This window comes from Seriola dumerili, unplaced genomic scaffold (assembly GCF_002260705.1).
Source record: "Seriola dumerili isolate Sdu_G_001 unplaced genomic scaffold, Sdu_1.0 BDQW01000321.1, whole genome shotgun sequence".
NCBI classification, from domain to species: domain Eukaryota; kingdom Metazoa; phylum Chordata; class Actinopteri; order Carangiformes; family Carangidae; genus Seriola; species Seriola dumerili.
Window position 1 is genome coordinate 3,298,865 of NW_019174576.1, and position 15,804 is coordinate 3,314,668.

Consider the following 15,804-nt stretch of genomic DNA (forward strand, 5'->3'; position numbering starts at 1 on the left):
CAGGCTCTACTAGATATAAATAATGGAAATACTGTGCATGTACTGGCAGAGAGTGTTCTCTAGGAGCAGATGTTTTTTGGCAACGTCCCATTGTTTCCCAACCCTATGTTTAAAAAGATCACTGTTCATTGCTGCCGTAATATGTGAACTGAAACCGAATGCTATTTGTACAGCATCCACAGACTATGTGGCACAACCCTTCTAATCAGTATGCGAATGGTCATTTTGTTTAAAAATTGGCTCTGGTTCTGCTAACAAAAAGAAGCTGCTGACTTTACTCAAACAGCATGTGCACTTTATTTTGTTAACATCAGACTACATGAGACAACCTTTCTTTTTTTTTTTTTTTTTTTTTTTTTTTTTTTTAAAAAAGGCAGGTGCAAGCCATGAAACTGAGACAACTCACACTCTGCCATCCCACACTGAATCATGTGTGTTCCTGTCTCTCCCAGTCCGTGATAACATCCACCATTTAGGTGCCATGTTCTTTGAAGCCTTTCCTGCATCAATACATAAAGGAGACCCAAGCTGTGATGGCTGCTGCTCTGATTCTCCGCTGCAGGTGGAGATGGGGCTTATTCCTATTTAAAGGCTCTGTCTGACACCTGGCTGTTTGGGTCTATTTTCAGAGAGGAGCTGAAAGAAATGCAGGCAGTTGGGGATGGAATGATTTTGGGCAAAATGATTTTTCATTGTCTCTCACTTAAACATGCATCCAATTCTCCTGTCCCCAGTTAGAGTCCCACATGAAAAATAGATTCTCACTTACACTGTTGCCACAAGCAGGCAAAACGTGCTGGGAAAAAAAGGCCAGAGATGGTTGACTCTCAGCCTACAGTTCTCTATGGCTATGAATAAAATCCTGACAGAAGCATTGCCAAAGTGCAGAACGTGGAACTGTACCACCAGAATACAGTATACACATGGTAACACCAACCGTGGTACCCATTTTTAGAAGGCAGCATGGTTGTTAACCTTAAAGGGGAACACCACTGAATTTGAACAAAGGTGTTTTGTGGCTCCAAAGACACCAAATCTGATGAACTGCCAAGTGATGTTTTGGAGCAATGACAACAGAAACGAACCACAATGTGCATGTGGTTCTCCCCTCCCCATCTCCAGGGTTGCTGGTCTCGTGGAGTGACAGATTGAATTGGCAAGCCTAGCTCTGCCTCACATGGCCTATGTGAGGTCAGTGAGGCTAGCTGTCTGTCAGTGACAGATGGTAGCATGACGGCCTTATCAGCTAGCCTCACTTGACGGGCACTTAAACCTGCTCAAAGCACCTTGTGTCCATCTGAATGCAGGAGGTCAGTGAGGGCCATTGAATCAGCAATGGTTATCTCACATCCTGCCGTGCTGGGTTGGATTAGACGACCTTGTCTAAGTCAGAATCCAAATCACTTTAAGAATCTCTTCAGAAGGTCAAGTCTGATGCAAATATCAGGAACAAGTCATGGTCACTGTTTGGTTTGCAATTCTCACTGTGGTAGTGGACATCACATTAGAGGGTTTCTGCTAATGTATTCCAAGCCCAGCGCCTAAGCATCGCCGGGTTTGGGAAGGCTCAATTGTGAACATACATAAAAAGGTTGGAAAGCTATGGCCACAATCACTGAGACCCAAAAAAATGAAAAGAATGAATAATTAGTGACTAAAAACTACGACAAGAAATTTATGATGTCATCAAGATGTTAATTAATTCATGATTGTTAATTAAGTCAGGAGCATCAGCTGACTTATGACATCAACTGACTCAAAACACAGACATGATGATACTAATTAATAGATGCAAATCACCACAGCATCAGTGTGATGTTAGATTTGGCTTTCATATGTTTGGTCATTTTTGATTTGGCTTTAAGTGCAACGTCTCATGACACCCAACCAGATGTTAATGAATTGATTCCGTGCAGTTTGTACAGGCTCTACACTTTTATGAAATCCTGGATTAAAGCCTTGGTTTTCTGTTGTTTTGAAAGGTTTTATTGTAGTAAGCTGTTAATCCACATACCCTTACCTAAGAACCAGGCAAGCATCTATTTCCAGTAACAAACAGCGGAGGCAACGCAGCAGACAAACAGGATGAGCCAATTTATTGACAGCTGGGGGTAGGTGTGAGCAGGGCTGGAGTCTTGGGTTAGAATGAGATATAAGGTAAACTCCACTAGCTGTGTATGTACCCAATGACCTGCCAGTGCACCATGCTACTTTAACATAGAGCAGAACAAATATGCCTATTCTTAACACTGCTCATAGAATTGCCCTCTGTGCACCAAATGTATGATTCATGTAAAAGGAGTTAATTTACAAAACAAGGTGGCTGTGAAGAATCTAACAAGTGTGCAAGCTCTTTGTACACAAGGGTAGAGCTTGGGTTGGAGGTATTCACACACAGATCGACTGAAGCATCAGTACTTTCATTAACTTGAGTCATTTTCAATTTAGGCCGAATTTTCCAAGCTGTTGTCATCATTACAATTCACTGTCCCTCATTGTACCTCCAAAAAAAAAAAAAAACACAGTTAAACTACTTCCTGCTCACCAAGGTGATACATTTTTATTTTTTCCCCACAGATGATGAAATTAAAATGTAATTGGCTCTTACGATCTGTCTCTGCAATATCAACTGTCTGTCTAACTGATATCGGAGGAAAAAAAACAAAAAGGATATGGCAGCATTCAAACAAGAGCATACAAAAACATTTTAATGGTAACCAGAGATTGTTTAAATGCAAGATGTATATTTCTGTATCTCTGCCAGAGATGTGGACAAATGAAAATGGAGCACTGGCAAGCCTAATCCCATTTCCTATCACCCAGGCCTGATCTGTATTGAACTATCTCACTTTCTTTCTTTTCATTCCTCTCCGACTCTTTCAGTCTCTCGGACTCAAAGGGTTTTGAGCATCATGGTTAACCAGGGACAAGCCCTTTGCAACTTCTCCTCTAGACACACTAGTGGAGAAGTGTCTGAAATACTTGTGGTGTATTTTGAGAATGGGGGCACATTCTGGAAGAGGCGTAGCATACAAACTAATTTCAAGGCAAACTGCTGCACTGAATCAATACTGTGGCCTGAATCATTGTAAAACAAAGACTTCTTTCTTCTCATGCAACAGCCTTGTGGGAGCAACACATTCTTCCACACAAATGCATCAATAAAAAGTATAAAACACATCCTAAAAGTTAAGGCCACGTTTTCTTAAGACACATCACAATTTATGTAAGATTGGCAAACTTTCTCTGAAAACTAGCAGCAGGAAAGTCAAGCCTCTGTAATGGTATTTTTTCATTTGTGTCATTTTGTCTCGCTCCTGAGGTCATGAAAAACATTTCACACTTGTGAAGCCATACAAGGACGCAGTGTGGTGGTGAAAGGTATCTGCGGGGCACAAACAAATTGGGCGTGTTGTTTGTCTTTAACTCCCGACCTAAGGAGCTATGATTCAAAGTCAGTAACACCAAAGCAAGCAGTGCAACATGCCATCCTCAGCAGAAAACCAACACAATAAAAATCACAACACAACACTGAGATTTATATAATATGCTCCTCTGATAGCACTGTTCATTTCCCCCAATTAAATTTGCTGTCTATTACACATTAATATCACAATAGAAAACAAAACTATTTCCTGTGCTATATGTAAAATGACTAGGTTTCTGGTGCTGACTGGTGTAAAAATTAGAACATGCATGAATGCTCATAGGCTATTTAACACATAAACGCTGGATGACTAAGTACTGCAGCGCTGAAATATTTCAGCATGAATGAAATAAACAAGCAGAGCTGAGGGCTCTACAGTGAGGAAAACAAAGCCTTCCAATAAGGCTGACCTGACATTAACACAGCTAGTTGCTAAAATGGGTGACAGCAGTAGCGTAGCTGTCACAGCAAGGCATCTTGGTCCAACCAGAGAACCAAATGAACAATGTCAGCAAGTCAGCAAGCAGAATGTCATTGGGTATCCCAATGTAAACAAACATGAGCATCATCAAGGAGACTGATAGCCTTTACGGGTCCTATCCTGCATTTAACATTAACATTGTTGTGCTGGAGTTCACAGGAAATCTGCTGGATTCTTAAACGGTACAAAACAGGAAGAGTGCGCTGTTCTTCCAATTGAAAACAAACTGAAGCTGTCGAATGTTCTGGCAATCACAGATGGTTAAAAGCATGAAATTAAACTTACTGCTCTCCTCAGTAAAATAAGACACTGGGGAGGGGAAGGGAAACAGAGGGCAACAGAGTTTATAGGAAATGTGGTCAGAATGTGGGAAGCGGTGGCACTTACAAAGTTACATGTTTATTACAGAGACTGTCCATCAACTTGGGGTATTTTCAAATCTATGTTGTTAAGAGCTGTCCAATCGAACTCTGGTTTGTTTGCCCCCTTGGTGCAATTTATTTGAGTAAAAATGAACACAGCGATCATACTCAGGTGTGGACCAAAAAAACCACATTGAGACCCTTTAGGGGAAGTCTGGTCACAGACAAATTCTGAGGCAGTTCATATGTGATGGGAAGGTGAACCAACCTCGGACATCTCCCATAGCCAGGTGTATTCTATGTACCAGGATGGACATGAGCAACATCAGTACAGAGATAAAAAGATTAGTCGACGAATCAATTAGTCAATCTACAGAAAATTAATCGGGAACTAGTCTGACAGTTGGCCAACTTAAACATTTAAGTGACTTGTTAAGCAAAAACTCTCAAGTCCAACAACTCAGCCATGAACAATGGTTGTCTGTGATATTAAACCAGATATCTTTGGAGTTTGGACTCATGGTCATGGTAATTCATTAATCAAGAAAAAACCCAACATATTCATCAATTAGATATATTTAAAATAATCATCACAGCCCTACATCAGTTGCTAACATCTAACCAGAGAATGAATCAAAGTCAGACCTGGTGTAGCAACCAATTACCTTCTTGATATTTGGGCAGATAGGGCCTTCTTCCTCATGATGTGTTTACTTTCCCAGACACATCTAATCATGAACATTGTCATGTAGCTTTTAATGATGATGTTTTTTTCTGTGTGAAAAGAAACCAAACTGACGGCAAAACAAGTTTACCAACTCATCCACTGCTTTGCACTGTTTTGGACAGGTCGAAAATTCCCAACAACGTGTTCCTTTTCTCTGTTAATCTTGGCAAAACAAGATCTTGAACACCGCTACAGTCTAATGCAGTTCAGTATTTTTGTGACCCAGCCCTATGCATTGTGTTTGAATCCTGCTTCATGACACTTCTGTCAAATTACGTCACGTCTGCTACATTCCTCTGACTCTGGAAGATATGACATTCCTGAAAATGTGACACCAATGTAAAAACCTTTCATTTGTGAGGTAGCAACTGCCCAGTAGATTTTATAAAAGGAAGTAAAAATAAAAAATATTTCTGAACAACGTGGCCAACATCATGCAAAGAAACAGCATCAGTAACAAACGAATAACTTATTCAGAAACCATTATTGTGAAAGGACTAACTAAAAAAATCCAGGTTGCCTTGTCTTTTGAGAGTTATCAATATTTCATATTTTCAAGTTCAAGCTCAGAAAACAAACTCAGTATTGCCTATGATGTTAAGAGGCAGGTAGAAACATTTCACAGCCTGGTCTGGCTGTAGATCACTCACCACAGTAGTAAGTATGTATGCACCACCAGTAAGTTCAGTCAGGACCTTGTACCATGGGCTCAGAAGCTGCAACAAAAAGAGATGGCTTCAGTTAGACGACTTTGAATTAGATTACATGAGACAAAACATGTTGGAAAACACTTTGGAAATCCTTTGCACCTAAAATTTCATGTAGTTAAAAAAAATTGAATTTTAACCAAACACAACAAAAGTTTCACGCAGTTTCTAACTAAGTGTCCATTTAAGACCTGTAAAGAGATCATTAAACAAATGAAACATTTCTAACAGAACTCCATAGGGAACTGGAAGATTAATTCATTATAGCAAACAATTTGAATTATTTATCAATGCACAGAACTTGCAACTGTGGACTTTGCATTTTTTAGTACTTGGAAAAAGCTTTGTCCATATTAATTTGAAGAAATAACTGCACAAAATATCAGACAGACAGTCAAAGACAATGTCTTTTGGTTATATTAAAGGTTGCCTTTAGAGTTTTTAACCTCTAGTGGTCCCTGTTTCAATTGTTTCTTGTGCTCTGCTAGCACATGCATGAAGATGCTCATGTCGATTAGTCAGTCAACAGAAAATTAATGGACAACTACTTTAATAATCAATTATACGTTAAGGTCACCTTTTTAACCAAATGTCAAACAGTCTCGAATCAAAGCCTCTGAGTTTGAGCAATTGCTGCAATTCTTGGTCTTATGTTATGAATATATTTAAATTTTGGACTGTTGGCCACACACGGCAAGCTTTCTTGTTGTTGGTTAGGAAATTGTGAATGGCCAGACAATTAAATGAATGAGGAAATTGGCACATTAATCAAAAATGGTCTGCAAAGTTGTGGCTTTAATGTGCATATGCGCACAACACAACACACATTCCTGTTGACACTGTTCTATTTATTGATGGTTAGTTGTGGTAACTTGTCAATAAACAGCAATCCTCCTGCAAACTATACACACAACAAGGCTGCTAGCTAGCAAACAACTGCTAACAATGTAATCCAATTATAAACTCTTAAACTTTGGAAATGCTTTATAAGGAGGGAAATTATGTCTTTTAGGCCTCAGTGACACACACAGAGGTTTTCATGAGACTGTATTTGTTGACGACACTACTACACAGGGCACCTTTAAAGCAGATTTCAATGCATTACTAGGCAGCACCAACCTGCTAATGTAACTACCAATCTTTTCCCTCTACCAACATTGTTAGGTCACCACCACATGTAAAATAATCTCTAAATAATGCCAATTAATAATAAAAAAGCTCAATGCATGAGCCAGCAGTACATGGGGACAGAATGGTCTTACCATGTGACTGACGCTCATTCAGAAGTCTGAACAGTGATTCATCTCTTCAGTCTGAAGGCGGTGGGAGACAACAACACACCATTAGAGCATGTTCACTGCTAATATTCCCAGTGGGTGGCCATCATAAAAGCAACACCTCAGTAATGTAAAGTAATGCAAACATGCTGCAATCAACACTCCCTTAGTAAAGCCAATAAAGTTTTTGGTGAGACTGTGATTCAACTCTTTGGTAATTATGGCTGCAGACTCAGAAGCTGGATTGCATAACAGTGTGATGTGCACTGGAAATTACTGACCATTACGTTTTTGTTTCCAATCTCCTCCTTCCTCACTACTTCCTTCCCTACTTTCTCTGACCTTGATTCCTCCTGTGCCTCTTTCCCTTTAGTAATCCTTTCCCTGGATGCCTCTGTCTTTCCCTTCCTCCTGTATCTTTTGCCTCTCTCTACAGTATTGGTGAGGCTGTTCAGGCTGCAGAGCAAAGGGAGAGATAATGTTACCACAAAGGGAAGAGGACTAGTTGGGTGTGGCCAGAGAAACGAAGTGAAGGTTGCTGAGGGTTTGCTAGAGGATACATAGCAGGCATATGAAATATCTGGGTTTTTAATCTCTGCCTTTAACAGTTACCCTTTAAGTAGGGAATGAACAGTAGTATATTCTTATATACAGCAGCATCCAAGGGGAAGGCTTTCAACACAAATATATATACATAAATTACACCCACTGAAATATTTTTAACATTGGCTAATGTAAACAACTTATCCCCTAACCCTCTTCCTTCTGCAAGATAAAAGCTCAAAAGGAAACGCTGATGCATTGTAGTTTGTTAGGAATGCACAGTAAATGTGTAGATTTAAGGGGACTAAAAAGTAATTTTTTTCCACCACCAATTTTACTAAGTGAAGAACATGGCAAAACAGCTTGGCTTGGCACAGCTGGTATTTTACTTTGACTTATTGTGATTAGAGAACTGAAACATCAGCCAGATTTGTTTTCTTCCAACACAGCTCATTTAGGTATTGGCACTGAAACAGTTTCAACAAATGAGCACGACTCACTTTTTTCAGTTTTAATATGTTCATCAGACAGGTAGGTGGTAGGACAGTGAACACTGAGCACAAGGGCCAGAACATAATGGTTCACAATACAGAAAGGATCAGAAATGGATTTGGCATTATACTTTATAATATAAGCTAAAACTGATCAGTTAGAGAATGTCTTCCTGTGACGTACATTGTGATTTTCCATGAGAACGCCAGCTGCTGTCTGCTCATTCTCCTCCTCATTTCTGTTTAATCCCATCATTTTTCCCAATCTCTACTCTTAAAATGTTACTGCTCATATAATTTCAGACTTCATACTTTCTATTTTGAAATATTCTTTGTGTTAACAGGTAGCCTGTTGCTGCCCTGTTAGCTTAGCTGCTAACCTAGCCTTCCAGCTAATCCTCTAGTTACCCATAGCTAACGCTACCTTGCCTAATGTTCCTCTCTGTCCTTGCTTTTCACTCAGGTTCCCTGTGCTGGACCACTGGTGGTCCTGGGACATCTCTTTCATTTGCGTCAGTCCAGATGTTTTGGATCTGGATCTTCATCCTCCAAGAGTCCCAGCCTCCTCTTTCTCTGTCTCTTGTGTTCATATTGTCCTTGTATCTCTCTCCTTGTGTGTGTTTGTTTCCTTCTCCTAGACATGTGAATGATGTGCTTGGTTTTGCCTCTAATGAGTGTGTAGTCAGTCCTCTCTGTCTGTCTACCTATAGCTGTTGTGACAACCATCTTGAATGCAATATCCAGTACACCTATTACCATGGCCATAGTTTGCTATGTTCACAGCAGCTAGTCGACCTTCTTAAGCCCAACCAGATTATGGGTGCAGAGTTGTAATATTAAGCTTTATGCATCCTTTAAAAAGGTCCTTAGAGAACAAAAAAAGTCTGTCAAAAAACTGCCATAAATATATGATATATCAATATTATTTTTTTCTTTCACTGAATTCATTTTTTTAACCAACATCAGTCATGATCATAACTACAGCATATTCAGAAGTTTAACTCTTTAAATACCAGTTTGTTTACATAATACCACTGTTTTTTATGTAATATTTTCCATATACAAAATGCTGTGGGGGAATTTTTGGTCTGGATTATCATGAAAAACAATGCCATGACAATGGACATGTAAACACATACACCGGCACACAAGTACGCCATACAAAGATGCACACACCCCCACCACACATACACCTTCAAAAATCAATAGCCTACTGTAACTCATATACAGAAAGGTACTGCACCCGTGAGGTATTGTATTCTATTGAGTTTGAAGGCCTACACATGCAGGTGCACGTGCATGCATGTGTGTGAGAGAGCGGGGGGGATGTGAATTGCAGTACAACATATGTACAGTGATACAGACCTGACCACTTTGGTTACAGACTTTTGGACCCCACTGTCATTTCTGTCTCTCTAAATGTACACATATATGCACTCAAAAACACACTCTTATTTCTAAATATTCACCCTCTGATATCCACACCACCACACCCACTGAGTTTTAGTTTCATACATTTATTCCAATGGCCTACAGTGCTCCATTACACAGCAGCAACGCCTCTAGGGGATACAAGGAAAATAATGTGTATTTGCTCCATAAGCCAAATATGGCTTCATCTGGTGGAAAAGAGGGATCAAAAATCCTCATGGTCCTGAGTGTGTAGATAGTATATTATAGACATATTATTTTGAGACAGATTGCACTACCTGTTGAAGTAGGAGTTTTGTCATTAAGTGTACATTTTTTGTCAATTGATGTAATGCAACTTTTCTATTACAACACAGTGTCATCCTTTAAACTTAATGACAGTATCACTATTTAGATAAACGATTTTACCATCTTATTTATATTTCAGATAAATGAGGGATGTTTAGTGCTCACAAATGTGTTTAAAACTGAATGTTATCATTTTAATGCATTGTATATCTTTTTTATTTGTGTTATTGATTTTTCTAGTTTCCCTCAAAAAAAAATATATTTGCAAGGCACAGACAAAACATAAATGTTATTAAACTAGACTAACACTAAAAGCATTATAATAAATAGAAACAATGACAATGCCAATACACTCTGTCCCTTTTTGACAGAACATCATTCAGAGTGACAAACCATGGTCATTCTGGTCATTCAGTGTACAATGTTTCCCATACATTGATTTATTGTGGCAGCCTGCCACAATATAAACACTGACTGCCAAATATCGATTATCTATTTTTTTTTTACTATTTCAAATTGGTAAAATCATTGGGGACTTGTGCACAGCGCATTGACTCCCTCATGCCCTTCCTTGCTCTCTGTCTTTCTCTCTCTCTCTCTCACTGACACTACCACAGTTGGTGAGGGTTGTTTGTTTGACACAATGTGAAGCAATGGAGATCACAATATACTGTGCATATATTGTGATTTGTAGTGTTTAAAAAAATATTGTGAAAAATAGATAAAATAGACAGAAATAGACAAATGCCTGGTTGTCAAATTTGTCAAACTTGCATGACATCCTTGTAATCAATGCTTAACACGTGTTTTACCAGAACTAATACTGTTAGCAATTATGCCACTCATAGCAAATCATATCAATGCAATTCCAGCACTAATTGATTGAATTGTGTATAAATGGTGGAGGGGGACCCGACACAGCAGGGCCGCCCACAAAACTATACCACCACAACGACAAAACAGCAACACTCCATTAAAAATTCCCTCAGTTTGGATTAAAAAAAGGTTACCGGGCTGCATCTTAAATCCCTCCTCTCTCCCATAACAGTCATTGTAATCCATGCCAGACATAACCACAATCATAAAGCAAGCCACAACACATAAAATAACTGCTACCCTAAAAAGGAAGCTTATGGAACACAGGCCTTTCACTCAACAACAATGCCACATAAACACGGGTCAGATCAGAAGTACAAGCTAACCCCACAAATCCACGATGAGATCAGTCTTCTTTTAATACTGGCCGATCCAAAGTCATGAGACCAGCTCGGCTAAAGCATAGATCCTACAGATTTAACCCTGCATTACAGATAAACACATCAACTTCTAAAGCGGCGCTGGGCCCAGGCTATCCTGATAATAATGCAATACAACACATCAGTGCACTGCAAGGATCCCATGACATTTAGCTGGAGTTAAATACACCTCCAAGTACACAAGCGACATCTCAACAGAAAGGAGAGAGCCTGATGAGGAAACAGCTAAATCCAAGTCACAGAGAGCTTGTCAGAGGGGGGAGAGGAGCATATTTTGGCTTTAGCTCTTCGCAATTTTTATTTTGGATATCAATATTGCAGTAATGCTGTTCTATGCAATATCCACCGTTGCATGATCTGGCACTATAACTGGTCTGTGTATTTTTTGGGCCTTTCCAAAACCAAAATCACAAGAAAAAAAGAATGAGGATGTAAGCTGCAAACATTAGCATGCCATGCTAACAAGCTTACTACTTACAGTAATAACCAAGCCACCGAATGTTTGATTAGCTGTCTTAAGTCTTTTGTGGGGTTACAGATTACGTTTAAGGACTGGCAGGACTAAATCTGAAACCCAACTGTTCCAGTGGAGCCGTTTAGTGGTCAGCAGGCCAGACTCTGGTTGTACTGGGCAGCTTCCAGATGTTAATTTGTATAACTGTGTGATTGTGATCAGGATGTTCCTGTAAAAGAGGGACTGCCTCTCAGTGAAACAAACCTGAATAAATATAGGTTATAAAAATATTCAGTTACAGACAGTGTTTTCAACCAACTCCCCGAGCTGGTAGAATCTGCTCAGGAATGTCATCATTTCAGCCAGCAAAATTGAAGGTTGACGGCTAGAAATGAATCACCTGCTTTTGTTTATGTTGGTTATAAAATCAAAAGCGAAAATTAAAAGGTTGGCGTATATAGCAACACAGTCAATTGAAGTTACTGGCTAAAGCAAAAAAAAGCACTAGATAAGGAAAAGACACATTTAGCGGGAACAGAAGTAGCAGGAGTATTCAGATAACAGCAGGCCAGTTGTCTCACCATCAGGTTTCACTGGAGACTCTTCCATTGCACTTCAGAAACACTAATCTGAACACAGGACTCCTTTTAGAAGTGCAGACTACCCAAGGCAATGATTTTACATAACTAGTGCTTCTGACGTCAACTTGGACAAAGCTTGTGTTTAAACAACTTCTCGGTTACAACTTTCAATTCCTACAACAAATGTGTTTCTTTTCTGAGAAACATCAGTGACTGTTCATTAAGCTGCTTTACGATAATGTTTTGGGTTGCATTTTGTACTTGTATGGTCTGCTCCATCACCAATTCAATCAAGGCCTATCACACATCTATCAAGATTGCACTTCCCCAATACTCAATACTATTACTACTGATTCAACTTTCAAGTTTCATAACTTTCGTTTTGGCAATATCTGCTGTGGAACACAGGTCTGCAACTACATCTACCAAACAATTAAACAGACTCAATGCAACTAGTATGTTCACAGGTCGAGCACAGTACTATGTTGTCCTTTAGTCACATAAAGAAAAACTGTTAAGCCACTTCACATCTCTTCTAATGCACAGACATTTACTACTTTCAACAAAGTAAAAAACTTGACAATGGACCTAATAAAAAAAATGTATTTTCTTACAAATATTTTTTGTAGATAAGCAAGACTACTTATAATACAATAAATAGTTTTACTTAACAGTAACATTATAAATTGGCCCAACATTTTTGCTAAATTGAAAATGTATTAAACTTTCAAAATCACTGCAATGTGTGAAACTGAACTGTAATTTTTCAAGTCTTGTATCTTATCCATTGACCAGTACCATTCTCAGATTTCAGTCATGCTACATGTCCACAATTATTACTACACTCTTGATAAAATCAAATGTGTGACAAAAAACAGGATTGCAAAGAACCAAAGAACCAGAGTCAGCAGCCCAAGCTACAGAACAAAATCCTCATCCACAGTGCAGCTGCAGTGTGGCGTTGGCGGGTCAACCCTGTCCTGGAAGCTGCGGAATGCCCACTGTCCCTTTGTCTTTTCTTTTTGGCAACACAGGGACACCAGCTGTATTAGGGCGTTCCCATCAGCCAATGAGCAAAGTGAGCATTCCTGTCAAAATGTACAACCAAATATGATGCTTGTGGTTTAATCAGGGACATTTGTCAGAGAGGGCTCTCCTCTTAGAGGGAGCTCTGTGCAGAAATAAGGGCTGTGCTGGGATAAGTAGTTCACCTTTATTAAACATACATGAACGTTAAATATTAGTTCAACAAACAATAGCAAAAAAGAAAAGGGAGGCAAAGGAACTGCAGTGGCAAACAGCAATTGCATGAGTGTATCTGTGGACACAAAAGTGTCACGTTATAATAGCCATACTGTACATCTGCATGCATATGACTGGATGTGATTAGCAATCTGATTAGTTAGTGATTAAGTAAAGCGTGAATAAAACAGCCATTTAATGCAAGCGCAACTACGGCGCTTTGCCTTAAGCTTCATAAAGACGTGATTCACATAAAATTTTTAGATGCTTTTTATAAAATGTTACAAAATTAATTAGAAAATAAAATGTTAGCGTTAACAAAAAAATAATAATGCTATATTTACATGCAAATACTGGATTAGCACATGTTCGTTTCTGCATATCTGACTGGCCAACACAATCTGTAGCAGTTGTCTCACTGAAAATGTACGAGAAAACCGCGTTTTTTTTTTTTTTTTAACCAGCACTATTGCTGGTCTAAATGCAGGCAAGTTGTGAAAACTGTACTCTGACCTCAGTTGAAGCCAGTGAGTTAATACGGAACTCTCTGCTTGTTGGCTCTTTCACACCGCACATAAATTCTAGCAACTCACAAAACACAAAATTAAATTGACCCACCTCAACAGTGTAGTAGACTTTCAGCAAAACTGTGAGTCAATCATTATTTGACCTAAATCATTAATAAACAAAAAGATACTTTCCAGATAGTCTTTTAGGTCATCACAATATTGGATCATCACTATTACATGAGCAGTAAATCTAATCATATTAGGTTATCAGCACCTGTGTTAGGTCTAATATATTCAAATGGCATCAGATGATCTATCTCTCTCTGTGAATTGGGACTTTCCCAGAGGTTGGAACAGAAGCTACAGGGTACAAATAATCACCCTCAGCCTCTGTGCAGTGGCAAGAAAGAGCGGTTGCAGGCCTGTAAATTTCTGAGCCTTCAGGGTAAAGAGGGGGAGGGCCGCCGAGCACAGACGCATTCTTCACAATGGTGAACTTGACCCCTGGGGTTGCCACATACACCATGTGACTGCTGTCAACTGAGTGTGTGTGTGCGTGTGTGTGTGGGGGCTTCAACCTGAATACACACTAACCCATGAGGATTAGTGTCACTATGGGGATGAAAATTAAGGTCCCCGTGGGCAGAGACTGCTTTTTGAGGGTTACGATATGATTTTAGTTAGGGTTTGGACACATAGTTGTGATGGTTAAGGTAAGAGTAAGAATGTTTTCCGTCTATCAATTGCCCCCACAGGGATAGCGAAACAAGTTTGTGTGCATGTGGATGATGTGAGACTCCAATAGTATATATGCTTTAAACCTGCCTGAACACTTTTCAAATCAAAGGAATACATTTTGCATTTGCTTGAAACAAATATACTAAAACCAATTAAATGTTGAGCAATCCTACATGCAGACTATCGACAACCAGTAGCATACAACACATCCACATTTTCAACAATTTGTCTACCTTAACACCTTCACAGCTGAGGGATGAAAATTTATTTCCTCATAGCTTTCCTGTAGACCAGAACATACAGAGCAAAGTGATGTACCAGTTGTATTTAGGCCATTTCAACTCAAAGACAATAAGCACTTAAACCTTGAAAAACAAGATTTGGGGAAAACAGTTAATTGCAACTTTTTTTTACCAATATTGCAATTATTTAATAAGATTTATTGCAGTGTTGTTGTACAAGGTTCTTTGTGATTGTGAAGGGTTTTCTTTTTTCTTTCTAATCGACTCACATTGTTGTGCCAATGTTGTTGCATCTTTCCAGACTTCATTGTTAAAATCAGTTGGTTGAAATCTTATTTGAAAGCAGTTTGCTGAAGCTTGAGTAAAATATTTATTCTTAGTCTTGAATTAAACCAGACTAAAATGCCATGTGTGCACCACCCAAATACAGCAAACCCCTTACCATTTTCCTCTAAAGTCTAATCTGTACTTTAGGCATCTGAGCGGCTACAATAATCTGCATACGCAAAAATCTTTTGTAAATTCTACTATTGCTGCCTTGTCGACGTTAGCATTACCAGCCATTAAAGTACCAGTCTAGAAGAAACGTTTTAAGTTCAGCATCAAACCTTATTCCTTTACTCGCCGTCTCCAGTGGTGGAAAGCAACCTTTTTGTTTGATTTCTATTTCTATAACTTGCAAGACTGGTAAGTAAACAGCTGATAATGCTAATGTTGGTAATGTAGCAATAGCAAAACTTACAAATAACTCCAATAAGGAAACAGTGCTGACCACTAAACCACCATGCTGCACTAGCTCACTTTGATAATATGTTGTCATTGTTAATTGCATAGTTGTTTTTTTCAGGTACTAATACAATAACTTCTGACTGATGACGGATTGAGATATGTACACCAAAGCTGACTGTGCTAAAGTTAGCGTCACAGAATGACTAGACAAACTGCCTCAGAGCTCCAAATCCTGAAGATCTCAACTCACAGCTTTTAGTGATTGTTTAAAACAGTAAATGTCATAAAAGTTTACCTAAGAGATTCCAACTACATTTCA

At 39.0% G+C, this 15,804-nt stretch overlaps 1 protein-coding gene across 1 annotated transcript in view; it reads right to left on the bottom strand.

Moving 5' to 3' along the window:
• Positions 1–15,804, bottom strand: part of LOC111231898 (F-box-like/WD repeat-containing protein TBL1XR1) — a 47,704-nt gene that overhangs the window by 24,981 nt on the left and 6,919 nt on the right. Inside the window, exon 2 of the mRNA XM_022759164.1 lies at positions 5,648–5,713. The gene's annotated coding sequence lies outside the window, so the exon portion shown is untranslated. The remainder of the gene's footprint in view (positions 1–5,647; positions 5,714–15,804) is intronic.